Here is an 18906-nt window from a genome sequence, read left to right on the forward strand (position 1 = left end):
TGTTATGGGCTGGGGGATCTGTGGCTGGCACTGTTATGGGCTTGGGGGATCTGTGGCTGGCACTGTTATATATGTGCCATCCACAGACCCCCCCAGCCCATAACAGTGACATCCACAGACCCCCCCAGCCCATAACTGTGCCATCCACAGATCGCAGCCCCACGCCCCCGCCAGTATACAAATATAAGATGTTATATTGATTTATTGGTAATTAAACATGCCCCCTCAGTCCTATTACTACCTTATGTCCTAATCGCATCTGTAGAATTCAGGCAGGCCATGCGGGCGGCCGGCGCGTCCCTCAGTGACGTCACTTGCCTGCGCCGCCTGCTTCATTCATAAAGTAGGCGGCGCAGGCACATGACAAGACTTGCTGCTGCCCGCCCGGCCTGCATGAATTCTACAGATGCGATTAGGATATAAGGTAGTAATACGACTGAGGGGGCATGTTTAATAACCAATAAATGATTATGACATCTTAAATTACTATACCGGAGCGGCGGGGCGGGGATACCACACTGACTGCACCGCCCCGCCGCTATTGCCGGCCCCAGCTCCTCCTCCCAGTCCCTCCCCGAGTCCCCGCTCGCATCTACATCGCAGCTTGCGATGTAAAAAACGGCAAGCATTCGCCCCATAAGACGCAGGGGCATTTCTCCCCCGTTTTGGGGGAAGAAAAAGTGCGTCTTATGGGGCGAAAAATACGGTATTCCCACTAATCAGGTTTTTTGGTGTAGAAAAATTGCAAAAAAACTGGACTTTATAATGTCAATGCAAATTTTCTAAATCACTGTTAGCAATTTACTCCACCCTCACCAATTTTATAAAAAGGAGTGTGGAAAAGGCAGGATGTGGTTGGGCCCATTAACCCCAGCTCATTTATCATTATTGTCGCCAAAAACTGAAGTAAAAAAAATACTTAAATCTATGGCAGGTCCGAGCTGAGTAAATAGTTTTAAAAGAAAGATCGATTACTTCTCTTGAGTATTTGTATAAATACAATACAACAATCTTCAAAGAAAATATGGTACTAGGAAGGGGGATTTTCTAGTTATCTCAAATGAAAAATGTTTTCGATTTCTACAATGTCTTAATGAAATACCATTACCAATGAAATGTCCCCTCAAAGTATTATATGTAGTGATGTGTAAATAATAATAAAAAAGACTTACAGCTGACTAAGTTTAACACACAAATTTCAGACCAAAGCTAACAAAGTTCAGTTAGCTGGTTGTATTTAAAAAGGTTGTCTGATTACAAGAACGTATCCTCTATTTACAGGAAAGGAAATAAGTGCCTTATCAGTGGGAGTCCAACTGCTGATGCACTGCAAATCACAAGGACAGGGACCCATGATCGGTGGGGGCCCCAAAGGTTGGTCTGCTTCCAATCAGACACATCCCTTATGCTGTGGACAGGGGATACAGTCCTGTAATGAAACTACCCCTTTAATGCATATGTGGTAGAGTTGTAATAAACTTAGAGAATTCTGCTCTTGGGTTTCTTAGTAACTCTTGTGGCAGGGAGTCATATTATGAAGGGTTTGTAAGAGAATCCTTTATGTTGTAGGCAATTTAATTGTACTGAACTGGACATCATGCAAAGTTCTGACTGTGGCAAAAATCATAGACAATCTAATATTCAGTGATAAGTGAATTTCTTGAAATCCAATTTGGATTCTGTTTAGCTGAATCAGTCAATCGATTTTGATTTTGATCTGAATAAATTAGGCAGCAATATACACTCACCTAAAGAATTATTAGGAACACCATACTAATACGGTGTTGGACCCCCTTTTGCCTTCAGAACTGCCTTAATTCTACGTGGCATTGATTCAACAAGGTGCTGGTAGCATTCTTTAGAAATGTTGGCCATATTGATAGGATAGCATCTTGCAGTTGATGGAGATTTGAGGGATGCACATCCAGGGCACGAAGCTCCCGTTCCACCACATCCCAAAGATGCTCTATTGGGTTGAGATCTGGTGACTGTGGGGGCCATTTTAGTACAGTGAACTCATTGTCACGTTCAAGAAACCTATTTGAAATGATTCGAGCTTTGTGACATGGTGCATTATCCTGCTGGAAGTAGCCATCAGAGGATGGGTACATGGTGGTCATGAAGGGATGGACATGGTCAGAAACAATGCTCAGGTAGCCCGTGGCATTTAAACGATGGCCAATTGGCACTAAGGGGCCTAAAGTGTGCCCAGAAAACATCCCCCACACCATTACACCACCACCACCAGCCTGCACAGTGGTAACAAGGCATGATGGAGACATCTTCTTATTCTGTTTAAGCCAAATTCGGACTCTACCATTTGAATGTCTCAACAGAAATCGAGACTCATCAGACCAGGCAACATTTTTCCAGTCTTCAACAGTCCATTTTGGTGAGCTTGTGCAAATTGTAGCCTCTTTTTCCTATTTGTAGTGGAGATGAGTGGTACCCGGTGGGGTCTTCTGCTGTTGTAGCCCATCCGCCTCAAGGTTGTGCATGTTGTGGCTTCACAAATGCTTTGCTGCATACCTCGGTTGTAATAAGTGGTTATTCCAGTCAACGTTGCTCTTCTATCAGCTTGAATCAGTCGCCCCATTCTCCTCTGACCTCTAGCATCAACAAGGCGTTTTTGCCCACAGGACTGCCGCATACTGGATGTTTTTTCCTTTTCACACCATTCTTTGTAAACCCTAGAAATGGTTGTGCGTGAAAATCCCAGTAACTGAGCAGATTGTGAAATACTCAAACCGGCCTATCTGGCACCAACAACCATGCCACGCTCAAAATTGCTTAAATCACCTTTCTTTCCCATTCTGACATTCAGTTTGGAGTTCAGGAGATTGTCTTAACCAGGACCACAACCCTAAATGCATTGAAGCAACTGCCATGTGATTGGTTGACTAGATAATCGCATTAATGAGAAATAGAACAGGTGTTCCTAATAATTCTTTAGGTGAGTGTATATGGCTATGGGTAAATGCATGGTTGTTGGTGGTAACAAGCAAACCTCTTTTAATCCCTTAAAGACATGCCATTTTTTGCTAATCTGACATGTATCACTTTATGTGGTGATAACTTTAAAACGCTTTGACTTATCCAAGCTATTATGAGATTATTTTCTCATCACATATTGTACTTCATGACAGTGGTAAACTTGAGTCAAAATATTTCATTTTTATTCATTAAAAAATTGTGTAATTTACAACACATTTGGAAAAATTTGCTATTTTTTTAATTTAAATTGCATTACATTTCCCATATGTCTTATTCATGTTTGGATCATTTTGTAAATTAAATTTTATTTTTTTAGGACGTTAGAAGGCTTTGAAGTTTAGAAGCAAAACCCACTTTTTAAGAACCAGTTCATGTCTGAAGTTACTTTGTGAGGCTTACATAATAGAAACCACCCAAAAATGGCCCCATTTTAGAAACTACACCCCTCAAGGTATTCAAAACGTATTTTACAAACTTTGTTAACCCTTTAGGTGTTCCACAAGAATTAAAGGAAAATGGAGATGAAATTTCAGAATTTCTCTTTTTTGGCAGATTTTCCATTTTAATAAATCTTTTTCCAGTAACCAAGCAAGGGTTACAGCCAAAAAAACCTCAATATTTATTACGCTGATTCTGTAGTTTACAAAAACACCACATATGTGGTTGTAAACTGCTGTACGGGCACATGGCAGGGCGCAGAAGGAAAGGAATGCCATATGATTTTTGGAACGCAGATTTCACTGGTATAATTTTAAGTTGCCATGTCACATTTGAAGACCCCCCGATGCACCCCTAGAGTAAAAACTCCAAATAAATGACCACATTTTGGAAACTACGGTGTAAGGTGGCAGTTTTGCTGGTACCATTTTAGGGTACATATGATTTTTGGTTGCTCTATATCAAACTTTTTGTAAAGGAAAGGTAACAAAAAATAGTTGTCTTGGCACTTTTTATATATTTTATATTTCTGACAGGCTAGATCATGTGTTTTTTTTTTTTTTTTTAGAACAGATTGTTACGGACACTACAATACCAAATATACTTTTTGGTTGATTGTCTCAGTTTTACATAATAAAGAATTGTTTAAAAACTTTTATTATTATTTTTTGGTCCTTCTATGGGACTTCAATAGAGTCTGATCCCTGTTTTAATGCAACAAAAAACTTCTGTATTGTACTGCATTGAGTATCAGTGTATTACACAGTGTAATACACTGAATGCAAAAAGAAAAAAAAATGTCTAAAAAGGCTCCAAATATATGGTAAATCTTTATTCAAAAACATATAGAGGCTAGTAAGTAACAATACACTAGATGCTAATGATATTCTATGATATTCAATATCCCCATATGATGCATTAGCATCTAGTGTATGGTTACTTACTAGCCTCTATATGATTTTTTGTGACCATTGGTCAGCATCTGGTCAAGTTATTCATAAACCTTATATACATTGTATATGTATTAGCACTTGCCAGACATACCTTACTATCTGTTAATTCCTTTATATGATATTTATATTCCTTTGTAGTCATCTCAGGTGTATACCTCACTTTATTCAGATTGTTACGGACACTACAATACCAAATATACTTTTTGGTTGATTGTCTCAGTTTTACATAATAAAGAATTGTTTAAAAACTTTTATTATTATTTTTTGGTCCTTCTATGGGACTTCAATAGAGTCTGATCCCTGTTTTAATGCAACAAAAAACTTCTGTATTGTACTGCATTGAGTATCAGTGTATTACACAGTGTAATACACTGAATGCAAAAAGAAAAAAAAATGTCTAAAAAGGCTCCAAATATATGGTAAATCTTTATTCAAAAACATATAGAGGCTAGTAAGTAACAATACACTAGATGCTAATGATATTCTATGATATTCAATATCCCCATATGATGCATTAGCATCTAGTGTATGGTTACTTACTAACCTCTATATGATTTTTTGTGACCATTGGTCAGCATCTGGTCAAGTTATTCATAAACCTTATATACATTGTATATGTATTAGCACTTGCCAGACATACCTTACTATCTGTTAATTCCTTTATATGATATTTATATTCCTTTGTAGTCATCTCAGGTGTATACCTCACTTTATTCTTGATGTCTTTTGTCTCTATTTTAACAACGCTTTGTAGATGTTTTTGAGAAAAAAATTGCCATATATTTTTATATACTTTTTAGACTCAGTTTTTTTAATTTTTGTGTTCATATGTCTGTTCCAAGCTGAGTGGGCTTGTTGAGGGCTTTTAGCATTGTCCAATATTGGTTTTGAGCTTTAATTTTGTGTAACCTGTATCTATTAATTAGTGTAATACATTGATCGATTGCCTATGAGACCCATAATACACTGAAAGTTTGCCTATAGTTTGCTGGACCTCATAGGCCTCCATATATGCCGGGCACCAAGGCCTTGAAATGGCTTGGTGCTGCCATGGGAACCATCGGGTCCCTGCCACCGCAGCGCATGTACCCGATGGCTAAGGAGAGGGAGAACAAACCTCCCGTATGCCGCGGCCAGCGCCGACCGGGGCATATGAGGGGCTAATCTCACAGATGCTGGTGGATGCAGCAGGGATCCAGCTGTCAGTAATTTGCTGATTGCGGCACCGCACATGGGGGAGGAAGGACCGCAGGACAAGAATGCTCGTCCTGGGGTGCAAAGAACCAGCCATTTAGGATGAGCATTCTCGTCCTGGGTCCTTAAGGTGTTAAAACAAACCGCACTGTAGGATTTATATATATCTATTCATATATATATATATATATATATATATATATATATATATATATAAAAATATATGTGTGTGTATATTGTGTATGTGACTTCTGATGTGAAAAATAGCTGATGCCATTTTGACAAGTTTGCCCAATCAAATTTTCAAAAATTTTGATATCTAACTACAATATGAATATATACTTGATTTGGAATATGAATTTAAAGATTTAAAAAAAAAAATAGGATGGTAAAGTAAACTGCCCACTTTTTTTTCCTGCAAATGTCCTCTTTCTCTTTTTAACCTTTTAAAGACATTATCTATTTTAATTTTTTTTTTCATTTCCTTTCCCGCCTTTCAAGAGCCATCATTGTTTTTTTGCGGGACAAATTGTATTTTTAATGGCACTGTTTATTTTTCAATAGCTTGTATTGGAAAGTGGGAAAAAAATATTTGTGGGGTGATATTGGAAAAAAAGGTAATTTTAAATTTTTTATTTTGCTTTAATTTCAACGACATTCACAGTGCAAAAAAAATTTCATGACAAAATTATTATATACTAATTAAGAAGGACCGGCACTCACATGTAGCGTCTTGCAAAGTATTTCTTCATTGCCACATATTTATTCTGTGACGCATTCCGACACAATCCGTGTCTTTGTCAAACAGTCATCTGACAAAGACACGGATTATGTCGAAACGCGTCACAGAATGAATATGTGGCAATAAAGAAATACTTTGCAAGACGCTACATGTGAATGCAGGTCCTTCTTCATTATTGTTGTGTGGGATGCCGACCCTAGAACATGTGCACCACTAATTTTGTCTGAAGTGCTACTATTATTCTATAAGTCAGTACAAATAGGTGATGCCAAATTGATATAGCTTTTTATATTGTACTACTTCTAAAAAAATAAAAACCTTTGAAATGTTTTTTTTCTTTGAAGCACCATATTACAGAACCCATAATGGTTTTAAATTTCTATTTTACAGAGCGATGTGAGGACTAATTTTTTGCAGGGTGATCGGTAGAGAAGTAATATTTGAAAGATTAATAAAACCCTACATTTCGGCTTTTGCAAGCATCTGCAAAGTATTGCTTTAGTGCAAACAATGAAGAGAGATTTGTTTCAATTTTTCAGGTCATTGGGTTTACTGATAGCTTTTTTGTTTGTCTCTCTAAAGTGTGAGGTAGATAATACACTTTAGGTAGTAAATACTAAATGATTAGTGAAATGATGTGCTGCAGCAAGACTATCTTCAGCATGTTAATATAAATATATATATATATATATATATATATATATATATACTTTACAGTTAATCATTTGTATAAGTGCTTTATTTATATTTTTATGGATTATTTCCAAGAGATTACAGTGAACTTTATGGATGCCCATGAAAAAGGGTAAGAGGTGCAAAAGAAGAGAAGTATTCAAATTCATTATTTGTATACACTCTGAAATATTCCAGCTTTTTAGTAAGAGACAAATATTTAAAATACATTGGGGGGAATTTGATAAGCAGAAACACTGACATTCTGATACATAAAGATTAGAAATAGGTGAATCTCTTGAAATTAGTTTTATCTCTTCATCATCAAATAAATATAAAAACATTTGATTATGGTCCAAATCAATTGTACTGAAACCAAATATGCTCCAATTGCCCTGAAAATTTGTATATTTTTTCTCTCTCAAAGACCAAAGAAAAAGTCCTAGAAGAAAAGAGCGACCCACACATAATACTTCCTTAAGTGAGACGTGCAAGCCAGTTCTCATTCTAAAAGGACAAAAGTACTGAAAGTCCGAGTAATATGCTTCTCCAAGTGAGACATGCTCCTTTCAAAGGGTACTGAAAAGAAAATTTACCTAGTTAGCTGAGTAGCCTTGGGTTGCCCTTTTTAATTTAGGGAACAACCTAGTATGCATGAGGAGCATTGCTGTCCAACCAACACTGCTCTACGTTTTTGGGATATATATGTGTATATATATATATATATATATATATATATCCAAATTAACCTATCTTACATCTGCTGGCGTCAGATAGGCTTATTTTATTTTTATTTTTTAAGGAAAGCTAATTTTAATATTCCCATAAACCCAAAGGTATGCAATTTCCTTCAAAAAAGAGAACTCTAAGGCTACTTTCACACTAGCGTTCGATCGGATCCGTTCTGAACGGATCCGATCATATTAATGCAGACGGAGGCTCCGTTCAGAACGGATCCGTCTGCATTAAAATGGCAAAAAAAAGCTAAGTGTGAAAATAGCCTCGGACGGATCCGTCCAGACTTTCAATGTAAAGTCAATGGGGGACGGATCCGCTTGAAGATTGAGCCATATTGTGGCATCTTCAAACGGATCCGTCCCCATTGACTTACATTGTAAGTCTGGACGGATCCGCACGCCTCCGCACGGCCAGGCGGACACCCGAACGCTGCAAGCTGTCCGTGCGGAGGCGAGCGGAGCGGAGGCTGAACGCCGCCAGACTGATGCAGTCTGAGCGGATCCGCTCCATTCAGACTGCATCAGGGCTGGACGGCTGCGTTCGGGTCCGCTCGTGAGCCCCTTCAAACGGAACTCACGAGCGGACACCCGAACGCTAGTGTGAAAGCAGCCTAAGCCTATCTGATGCCAGCAGTGCTAGTTTGGATACATGTTTCCCAGAAATGCAGAGTAGAGTTACCTGGACTATAATATTCCTCTACCTAAGGCCTCATGCACACCTAAGGCCTCTGTTTACGGGCCGTTTTTTGTGTTCCGTATATGGTCCGTATATGAAACCATTCATTTCAATGGGTCGCAGGAAAACCGGAATGTACTCTGTATGCATTCTGTTTCTGTATTTCAGTTTTTCCGTTCCGTTGGAAGATAGAACATGTCCTTTTATTGCCCTCAAATCATGTTCCATGGCTCCAATCAAGTCAACGAGTCCGCAAAAAAAACTGAACACATACGGAAATGCATCCGTATGTCTTCCGTATCCATTCCATTTTTGTGGAACCATCTATTGAAATTTTATGCCCAGACCAATTTTTTCTATGTAACTACTGTATACTGTATATGCCATACACAAAAATGGAACGGAAACATGGAACAGAAATGGAAACACAACGCAAATAAAAATTGTAACAATGGATCCATGAAAAATGGACCGCAAAACACTGAAAAAGCCATACGGTCATGTGCAATAGGCCTAATAAGAAAGAACACCCCAAGGCCACTTAGCCAACCACAACTATTTTCTCTTGAGACACTCAGTACTCCTGTCCTTTTAGACAAAGAACTGGCTTACATATCTCGCTGAGAGAAATATTATGAGTGTGTCTCTTTGTGATTTCCCTGAAAAAAACATAAGAATTTCAGGATGAATTCTGAATTGATAGAACTGATTCAATTATCTCTAATACGGATACTCTGTATTCAAGCATAATTATTTACCTAACCTCTTATAATATCCATCTCATCTATTTTTCTTGAAATAAGAAAGTTACAGATTTTGCATGGTATCTTCAATCAAGATGGCGGTGCGGCCTCTCCGTGAGTTAATGGATGAGGTGAGTATTCTTATTTTATTTTATTTTTTTGCATTTGTTACCTTGAAACACGAGGAAGTCAAATAGTTTGGCTTTGATTCACTCAATACTACTTTGCAGCGCACCATAAGTAATAGCTAACCCATTCTGTTAGCTGTAGAATTACTGTGCTGTCAGTATTACATATGAGTCTGATATATCGACATGCACATAAGTGTTAAGTACACCAATATTCATAGTAAATTCGTACTGTTAGCTGTAGAGTTGCTGTGCATCAGTATTACAGGTCAAGGTTACCCGCAAAATCCATAGCTAATCCATACTGTTAATGATACAGTTGTTATATATGGCCAACAGACAGTTGTCTAGGCACTCCAAAGGAATGGGCAGCGGCAAAAATAATGCTAAAGTTGGTAAAAGTAGCAGCAGAATAAGCAGTGGTGGTAGCAGCCACAGCAACAGACGAAAGCTGCCATGTTTTGACCAACAATCCAACTGTTCTGTAATGGTTTATTAGCTCTTCACAACAATCACAAGTTACAACAGATACATACAGTCAGGAATCGGTGTGTTCCTCTGACACCACACTTAGCATGGCCCAGGAACTGCCTCTATGCCTTCACCTATCCTGAACCTGCATCTTACTTTTGCTCCTCCTTCTGCTAGCCAACTAATGGTAGCTGCTGGCTCTGCTTTACAGCGACGATGACTTTTGTGAGTTCAGTCAGCAGTTACAGGCGAGCACCTACTTGGAGGAGAGGTCTGCTGCAGACTCCTTTAGGCGTTGGGTGGTAGCACATGTTGCAAGGCGATAGGGAGATGCTCAAGAGACCAATCACACGTGGCAGCCAGGTTAAGAGGGGCATCATCATCATCATCAGGCGGGGATGGTGGCAGCAAGATATGTGGGAAGAAGGTGAGATGCGGCCAAGGTGCTAATGTTGGCACGACAGCCCTGTGTCAACACATGGAGCGACACCATAAAGTGGCGTGGGAAAACAATGCCACTCTTTTAGTCATACAGCCTGATGCAGCAACCTCTGCATCTCCCACTGGCCCACAACCCCTCACCATCAAACAGGGCTCATCAACATCAGCAGAAGGAAGTTGTCATTCCTCTCCATTGACTTCAATGTAATTTATTGCTCCTGATGCTCCTCCTCATCACTTGTTTCAACAGCAATCGATCACCGAGACGTTTGCAAAAAGAAAACAATATGTGTGCACCTGGCAAAGTTGCTGTTTCTACTGTTCCCCCTTTCCATGTAGTTAACTCTGCACATTTCAGAGAATTGATGACTTGTGCTCACTGTGCTCACTGTGCTCACTGTGTCGCTCTGGTAGTTAGGACTAGCGGATGCAGTATAGAGGAAAACTACACAGTTCTTGAATCAAACAGCGGTGTTTATCCACACATTGGTGTATAATAAAATGCAGATAAGGTGTATCACAAAACACAGTTGGCTTGGTGTTTGTTCACCCAAAAGGAAAGTCCATAAACAATAAAAGTCACCTTTTCTCCTGGGTGTTAATACACACCCTGTTAGCAGTTCAGCCTCATCAAGTCCATAGGTCGCCTGTTCGCCTTTTGAGTCCTCCAGCCTGGCTCAAGCCTCAAATCCCAGCACAGCCCTCAGTTCACAGCACACAGACTCCTGAGCTCCACTGTCAGAGGGAGGTAAATCCACACACCTGGTAGTGCTGGCTGTTTTTTACTCCTGGCAATACCCAGCCTTGAACATGGGGAGTAGTCATCCACCCATCACTTTAAGTACTCCTGCCCCGGATCAGCTATGACAGCCAGACTAAATCTCAAGGTGTCAATTACCAATTGCTGCTGCTGACATAAAATACTGTCTCTTACTTCACCGAGGCCAGGAACTTCGGTGACACATACCTTCCATCCACAATGATTCCAGGTACCTTCTTACATGTCCCAAGTCAACATTACTTTTCCAAAAAAGCTGTACTAGCCCTGCACTTCCATATTGAACAGAAGATGGACCAGTCCTTGGGCCTCTGATGTCTCACTTAAGGAAGTATTACGTGTGGGTCTCTCTCGTCTTCTACAACTTTTTCTCTGGTCTTTGAGAGAAAAAAATACACCAATTTGCAGGGCAATTGGAGCATATTTGGTTCCAGTACAACTGATTTGAACCAGAATCAAATGTTTTTATATTTATTTGACGTTAAACTGATGTATGGAGCTATAACTGTAAAAAATTATTGTATGTAAATATATATTAAATATATACCATATTCAATACACTCACTTGGTCTGATTCGAAGTTGAATGCAATAAATGAGACACGAGTGAGCGTATAAAAAAGATATATTCCATAGCGTGGAAAATGTAGTATACATGGAGGTACAGTGGAACAAAAAGAAATAAACATTACATAGAGAGAGACTTATACACACGTATAACAATAATTACAATTACTTCACCAATCCAAGATGACAAACTTATACAACAGACAACTCTTTAAACCTTACAGTACATATTTACCACACATGGCCTTTTTAGGTCTGTCCAGCAGTCTCCTCTCCTGTCCCCTTCCCAGTTTTTCCCAGCCTCCTCAAGCTTCCCCCAGCCTCCCCAAAGCATGGATATTGTATTCCTTGAAAGCTCTCAACCCCCATCCATGCCAATGCCCCATATCGGTTATCTAAGAGTCTGTGGGCCTGCCCAGAAACTGAATCTTGGTCAACCAGTTATTTTAGCATTTTATGACACTGCTCTTATTCACACATTTTGGGTAGAGATGTCCCGAACTATTCGCCGGCGAACAGTTTCCGGCGAATATCGCATGTTCGCGTTCGCCGCGGCGGGCGAACATATGCGATGTTCGGTCTGCCTCCTATACATCATCATTGAGCAAACTTTGACCCTGTACCTCACAGTCAGCAGACACATTCCAGCCAATCAGCATACCCTCCCTCCCAGACCCTCCCACCGCCTATCAAAAAGCAAGGACAGCATCCATCTTAGATTAATTCTGAAGCTGCCGTGTCATAAAGTTGTAATCGCAATGCGATATAATACAGGTTATAGTAATCACATTGCGATTACAACTTAGAGCTGGGTTCCAAATGGTTATATTGATAGAATATAACAAAGATTGAGAATATAATGCTATATTCATTGTCAATTCTAGCAATACAACCATTAGAAACTCAGATCTAAGTTGTAATCGCAATGCGAATAATGCAGGTTATATTAATCGCATTGCGAATTCAACTTAGAGCTAAGTTCCTAATGGTTGTATTGCTAGAATTGACGAATATAATGAATATAGCACTGTATTCTCAATCTTCGTTATATACTAGCAATACAACCATTAGGAACCCAGCAGCTCTAAGTTGAATTCGCAATGCGATTAATATAACCTGCATTAATCGCATTGCGATTACAACTTTCACAAATCCGACAGTACATTCTAGCATGGAGCTGTTCCCATGGTGATGGGGACGCTCCATGAGCACGGAAGTCGGCAGAAGCTCTAAGTTGAAATCCCAATGCGATTTATAGAATTTGAATTAATGGCATTGTGATTTCAACTTAGAACTTCTGGCGACTTCCGTGCTCTTGGAGCGCCCCCATCACCATGGGAACGACTCCATGCTAGAATGTACTGTCAGATTTAAGAAAGTTGAAATCGCAATGCGATTAATTCAAGTTCTATAAATTGCGATTTCAACTTACCATACTCTGCGTCAACTACACAATTTTCCATGGGAGTTTTGCCATGGACCCCCCTCCGGCATGCCACAGTCCAGGTGTTAGTCCCCTTGAAACAACTTTTCCATCACTATTGTGGCCACAAAGAGTCCCTTTGGGTTTTCAAATTTGCCTTCCTATTGAAGTCTATTGCGGTTCGCCCAGTTCGCACGTTCGCGAACATTTGCAGAAATTTGCGTTCGCCATCTCTAATTTTGGGTGCCTTTTGTTCTCTGCCAATCAGCATATGTAAGAGATACAGGATCCTACAAGGCCTTTATCTGAGAGAATCAAAGTAAGACAAAAGGAGCTAAATACATACTAATGCTTACAGTCCCCTACCCGTCTCTGCTGCACAAAAAAAAAATCCCTCATAATCTATAAAATATAATACAACATAATGCATATATTCCAAAACCTGTATTTCTTACATAACTATGGTCAAGGAAAGTATATGCCATTCACAGCTCACTGGATAATTGTTGTTCCGGCCCAGGTGCACCAGCAACTTGGCATGGTGGTGGCAATTTCTTTCCCAGTTTACAGTGGTCTTCCATCATTTCACCTATGCAAAGCTAGGTGGTGTCACCCGGTTTTGCACCTTGTCAGCTTGGGCGAATGGAGCCACAGCGGGGAGGAACTGCTCTACGCTATCAATAAAGAAATTGAATAGTGGATGTCTCCTCTCCAACTGGATATAAGAAACATGGTTGCTCATAATGGAAAGAACATTTTGTCTGTGCTGCATCAGGGTCCTTCCCTGCATGGTGCAGGTCTTCAATCTCATTGTCACCTGGTTTCTCAAGTCTTTCAGTGGACTGTAAGAAGTGTTAGAAATGTCCAGGACACGGTACATGCACTTGAGCCACTCTCACTGAGCAAAACACGCAGTCCTTGAGCTGCAAAGACAAAATGCTCATCCCAGCATCACCTGATATATGACATTTCCACCCATTTCAACTCAATGTTCCATATATTAGACCACCTGTATGAGGAGAGGAAGGCGGTCAATTATTTTTTAATGCAGCAGACGTACAGGTTTACTCTGCGGTGTAATTTCAATCTTAGCCAGTGGCAGATCATGCATGACTCATGCCACTTGCTCAGGTCATTTGAGGAGAACACTTTATTTGTCAGTCAACAGAACAACAAGTTGAATGATGTCATTCCACTCCTTCACATCCTGGAGGGGATTTTGAGAAATATGGATGGGAGGGGACAAAGAACGAGGTACCTACATCTCACAGCCATTGAAGCCCTGAGGAGGATGAACTGGCAGAGAAGGAGGATGAGAATGAGGACAAAAAGGCTAAGGAATTTTATACACACTTAGGTGGTTAATCTACCCAAAGGAGGAGAGACGAACAGGAGGAGTATGAGGAGCTGGAGAACAACAATGATGATGACACAGATTGTCCAGGTCTATGCAGTGGAGATGGAGGCAGGGAGTTCATCCAAGTCCCTTCCGCAAATTGCCAGATGCTTACTGTCATGTTTGCATAGTGACAATCTCATTGTCAGGTGTGATCCAGCGCTCCTGCCCGCCGTTACTGCCAGATCGTATACCACTGAAGAAGGCTGAAACAGGCCGAAACGTATGGTACTCATGCAATGTGACTGAGATATATGGGCATCCACTGGATCATGTATGCAACATAAAATAATTGTGAATAATACATTTCACTAATCAATGGCAAATTGAACTAGCTGTGTGCAGCAATTTTTTTCTACTACAGATTACGACTAACAAAGTCTTTTGCTAGCACCAGCGACAACGGTGTGCGGTACTTCATTCTGAGAATAATCATTGTCAGGATTCGGCAGAGGGATGACTACTGGCTAACCACATTTTCAGACTCTCAAAATGGGTGCATTTTTTAGACCTTCTGAGAAAGATGGAAAAATGGCCTACTATAAATATATATTGGTCACTGTCTGCGAGCGTCATCTGCCGCCCTCAGGAACGTATGGCTGGCGGGGCCCTTCTGTGCTCACACTCCACTGCCATGACTGGTGAGTGAGTAGGTGAGCAGGAGCAGCACCAGCTCCATAAGCAGCAAGTTAAGTCTGGAGTCTCTGATGACCAGTTTTCCTCAGCCACCTTCTGAAAAAAACACCCAGGAGCAGCAGCAGTGGGACACATAGCAGAAACTAAAACAGTATGTCTTGGCATACTTGGACTGCATCCTGTCAACTATGATCCAAGATCCCCTGGATGACTGGGCTTGCAAAATTAAAGTGGGGCCACAACTGTCCGAGTTTGCCATGGGCATGCTTTCCTGTACAGCCAGTAGTGTGGTATCAGAGTGGGTGATCAGTGCAGTGGGGGGCATAGTTACCCCTAAAAACACTCACCATTCCTCACATACTGTTGAGAAAATAACCTTCATAAAGATGAATCAGGCAGGAATCAACTAGGATTTCGTAACACTGGTGTTTGATCTTGATTACTGTAACTTATTACTAATCAGTCTTCTCCTCACTAAACTTTCCCCTCTCCGATCTATTCTGAATGCAGCAGCAACACTTATCTATATGTCCAACTACTACTCCGATGCTGCCAACTTCTGTTAGTCACTTCACTGGTTACCCAGACAAAATAGTATTCCATTTAAATGCCTCACTCTCATCCACAAAGCTCTTCACAGTACTGTAACCTTCACCCCATTGTTTTATTGCCTCCCTCACTTCTGTCTACCATTCTACCGGTGATCTACGCTCTGCAATGATATATGACTAACAACCACCATAATCTGACCCTCTCACTCCCATTTGCAAGACGCTTGAGCTGCAGCAGCTCTCTGGAATGTGTTAAGTTAATTTCCAATGCACACAGTTTTAGGAGTTTCCTAAAAACACAGTGGCCTATCACATCGCCTAATCTAACCATTCTCCATTCATACCACTTCAATATTATTCCTCAGAATCTCATCCTTTTATTCAACATTATCTACTACAGAAGCATTACATATACTCTCAGGTGACTGGCCTATGCAGTTTTCTATATGTACTTCCGTTATTTTGTTAAGATGGTTGGACCATTGTACCACACAATTTTTTACACCACCACTATTTCCTCATAGATTGTAAACTCTCAGAAGCAGAACACTCACTCTTTAAATTTTTGAATTGTTAGTATGTAATATCTGATTTTGTTTGTACATGTACCCTCTAATTGCAAAGTGTTGTGGAATATGTTGGTGCTATTTAAATAAGTATTATTATTAGTGTTGAGCAAATCGAGCTTCGTATCATAGATCCACAGTCAATTTGTTCAAAAACTTTGTTTTAACACTGTCCAGAGACCTGTCTCCATACAGCATTAAAACATATTGTCTCCGTAGAGTCAAAATTATTTTCAGCTGAAGTCACATGAGACTTTGGTGAATGACTTTGGTAATCACTTCTCCGTGTTTAAAAACATTTTCAAATAGCAATTAGCCGGTGAAGGGAAATGTGACTCCATCTTTTCTTCTCTTACATGTACAGAATTGTTATAATATCTCACCCACGCACTGCTTCACATCCCCCCCCCCCGCTGTGAGTTAGGTTCACTTATCTGCCTCAGGACAGATTCTGGGAATCTCCCAGAACTAGAACAAATGTTCTGTTTCACTCAGGGTCATTCGGCACAACTGCGTACATTCTTATATGTGACGTATTGCATACCCATACAAGGATGTTCCGGTAGTATCTGTTTGACCACGCTGTTTAACGCTGTTGTTATGCAAACTTTTCTACTGCCTTTATAAGGCCAAGCTATAGCATAATAAAATTAGAGTGTTTCTCAGTGATGTGTGTGTCTATTATTGCCAACTGAGAAACATCTCTCCTGAAGTCAGTGTCTCAAACCAAGGTTGTCGTAGAGGTCCAGAAAGGTCCAAACCCTTTCACTTTGGGGGCTCCTTCCGGGATAGAGAAGGCCATCCTCGTGTCCGGTAAGAGGGACATCCCTTTTGTCCACTGCCTGGTCCGAGGGCACTGGCCACATCTCTACCCGTGAGTTTTTATTATGTATCCGGGATACATTGTTAAGCCTTAAAAATAGACTCCGGGAGTTTATAATAAGTACTTGGAGTACTTTCATGAATAAGGCCAGCACTTGGAGTGCCATGCATGGATTAGAGTCTCAGGGAGATCTATCCGTAAGTTGTTTTGTGTCAGGGACACACCATAGATTCTCTGGGAGATCTATTTACTCCTGACGTCAGTGTCTCAAACCAAGGTTGTCATAGAGGTCCAGAAAGGTCCAAATCCTTTCAGCCGGTACCAAACTCGACTTCAGATTGCTAATTTTAATATTTAAAGTTGCAGAAATGAATACTGAATTCAGTCACCGAAGTCTTGTGCTACTTCGTGTAAAACAAATTTTTCCTACACAGAGGCAATATATTTAATGTATGGAAATATGTCTCAGAATAGCACTAAAACAAAGTGTTTAAACAATAGGCTTTAGTTCTATGATTCAAAGTTTGATTCACTCAAGCCTAATTATTATTATTAATTTATCAAAAATGTTTTGGTTTACACCCATATCCTCCGGGTCTAGAAGGAAACATACCGACCCGCAGCTCCTTCCATCATCTTTGGTCCACTGCATCATGTGTAGGTTGGGCGACATGTCTCTACTTCAGGCAGTTATTGGCTACAGCAGCACATGTAACCCCCACATCCATTATGGAAAATTACAAGCTTAGACCAAAGTGCAGCAAATGCAATGGTGGACAGAAGTAGCCAGAACAATAGTGATTAGGTAAGTATGTTTCCCTCCAAAGTTCTGATGGTTGGGAGGATAACAAAAAGGCTTTAAAAAAATATTGCAACTCCATTAATGCTTTTTACATTCATCAGCAGAAAAATACTAATGTTTAAGTAACATAGTTTGTAAGGCTGATAAAAAGACATATCTCCATCCAGTTCAGCCAATTATCCTGCAAAGTTGATCCATTCCAGAAGAAAGCAAAAAACCCTATGAGGTAGAAGCCAATTTCCCTCCTTTTAGGGGAAAAAAATCCTTCAAGATTTCAATCAGGCTATCAGAATAACTGCCTGGATCAACGACTCCTCTCTAGTAACTATAACTGTAATATTATTACACTCCAGAAATATACCTAGGCCTCTCTTGAACTCTTTTAGTGAATTCACTAGTGTTGATCAAGAATATTTGTAATGCAAATTTTTATCGCGAATATCGGCACTTGAAATTTGCATTACGAAAATTCGCAATCAACACTACTCCTAAAGTCAAAGATATTGCAGCCTTCTCATTGGCCCACAAGCTAGAAGCAGGGAGGGATCATGTGTACTGATTTAAAAAAAATCTTGAATATTCGAAATGACGAATATTTATCACTATATTCTAAATATTTGTGAATTCTTGAATATTCGCATATTACGCGATCATTACCTTGCCGATTTTTCGAGTAAAAATGTAGAATATAACGAATATTAAAATTTGTGAATATTCAATTAATATTCTGCGAAATATTGTGAATTCGAAATATGAGCCCTGCCGCTCATCACTAGAATTCACCATCACCAACTCCTGAGGCAGAGAGTTCCATAAACCTCACTGCTCTTACACTAAAGAATCTCCTTCTATGTTGATGGAGAAACCTTCTTTCCTCTAGATGTAAAGAAAGTCCTCTTGTCTGTATTGATCTTTGATATTTATACATAATTATTTGATTTCTCATCAGCCGTCTTTTTTCTAAACTAAATAACCCCATTATCATGTTGGCAGCAGCTGCCTGACACTGGTTGCTACAATTAAGTTTATTGTCAACAAGAATTCCAACAGAAGTCCATTTCCATGTTAGGGTTACCCAGTGCTTTTCCATTTCTTATGTGCTGGTGTGTTGTATTTTCCATTTTCATGTGCAAAACCTTCAGAAAAAGACAGGGAACTTAAAGTGGTCCTGGAAAA

General features: G+C 39.9%; 1 protein-coding gene across 4 annotated transcripts in view; it reads right to left on the reverse strand.

Moving 5' to 3' along the window:
* Positions 1 to 18906, reverse strand: part of GABRG3 (gamma-aminobutyric acid type A receptor subunit gamma3) — a 1148957-nt gene that overhangs the window by 653005 nt on the left and 477046 nt on the right. The window lies entirely within an intron of this gene.

This window comes from Bufo gargarizans, chromosome 3 (genome assembly GCF_014858855.1).
Source record: "Bufo gargarizans isolate SCDJY-AF-19 chromosome 3, ASM1485885v1, whole genome shotgun sequence".
NCBI lineage: Eukaryota > Metazoa > Chordata > Amphibia > Anura > Bufonidae > Bufo > Bufo gargarizans.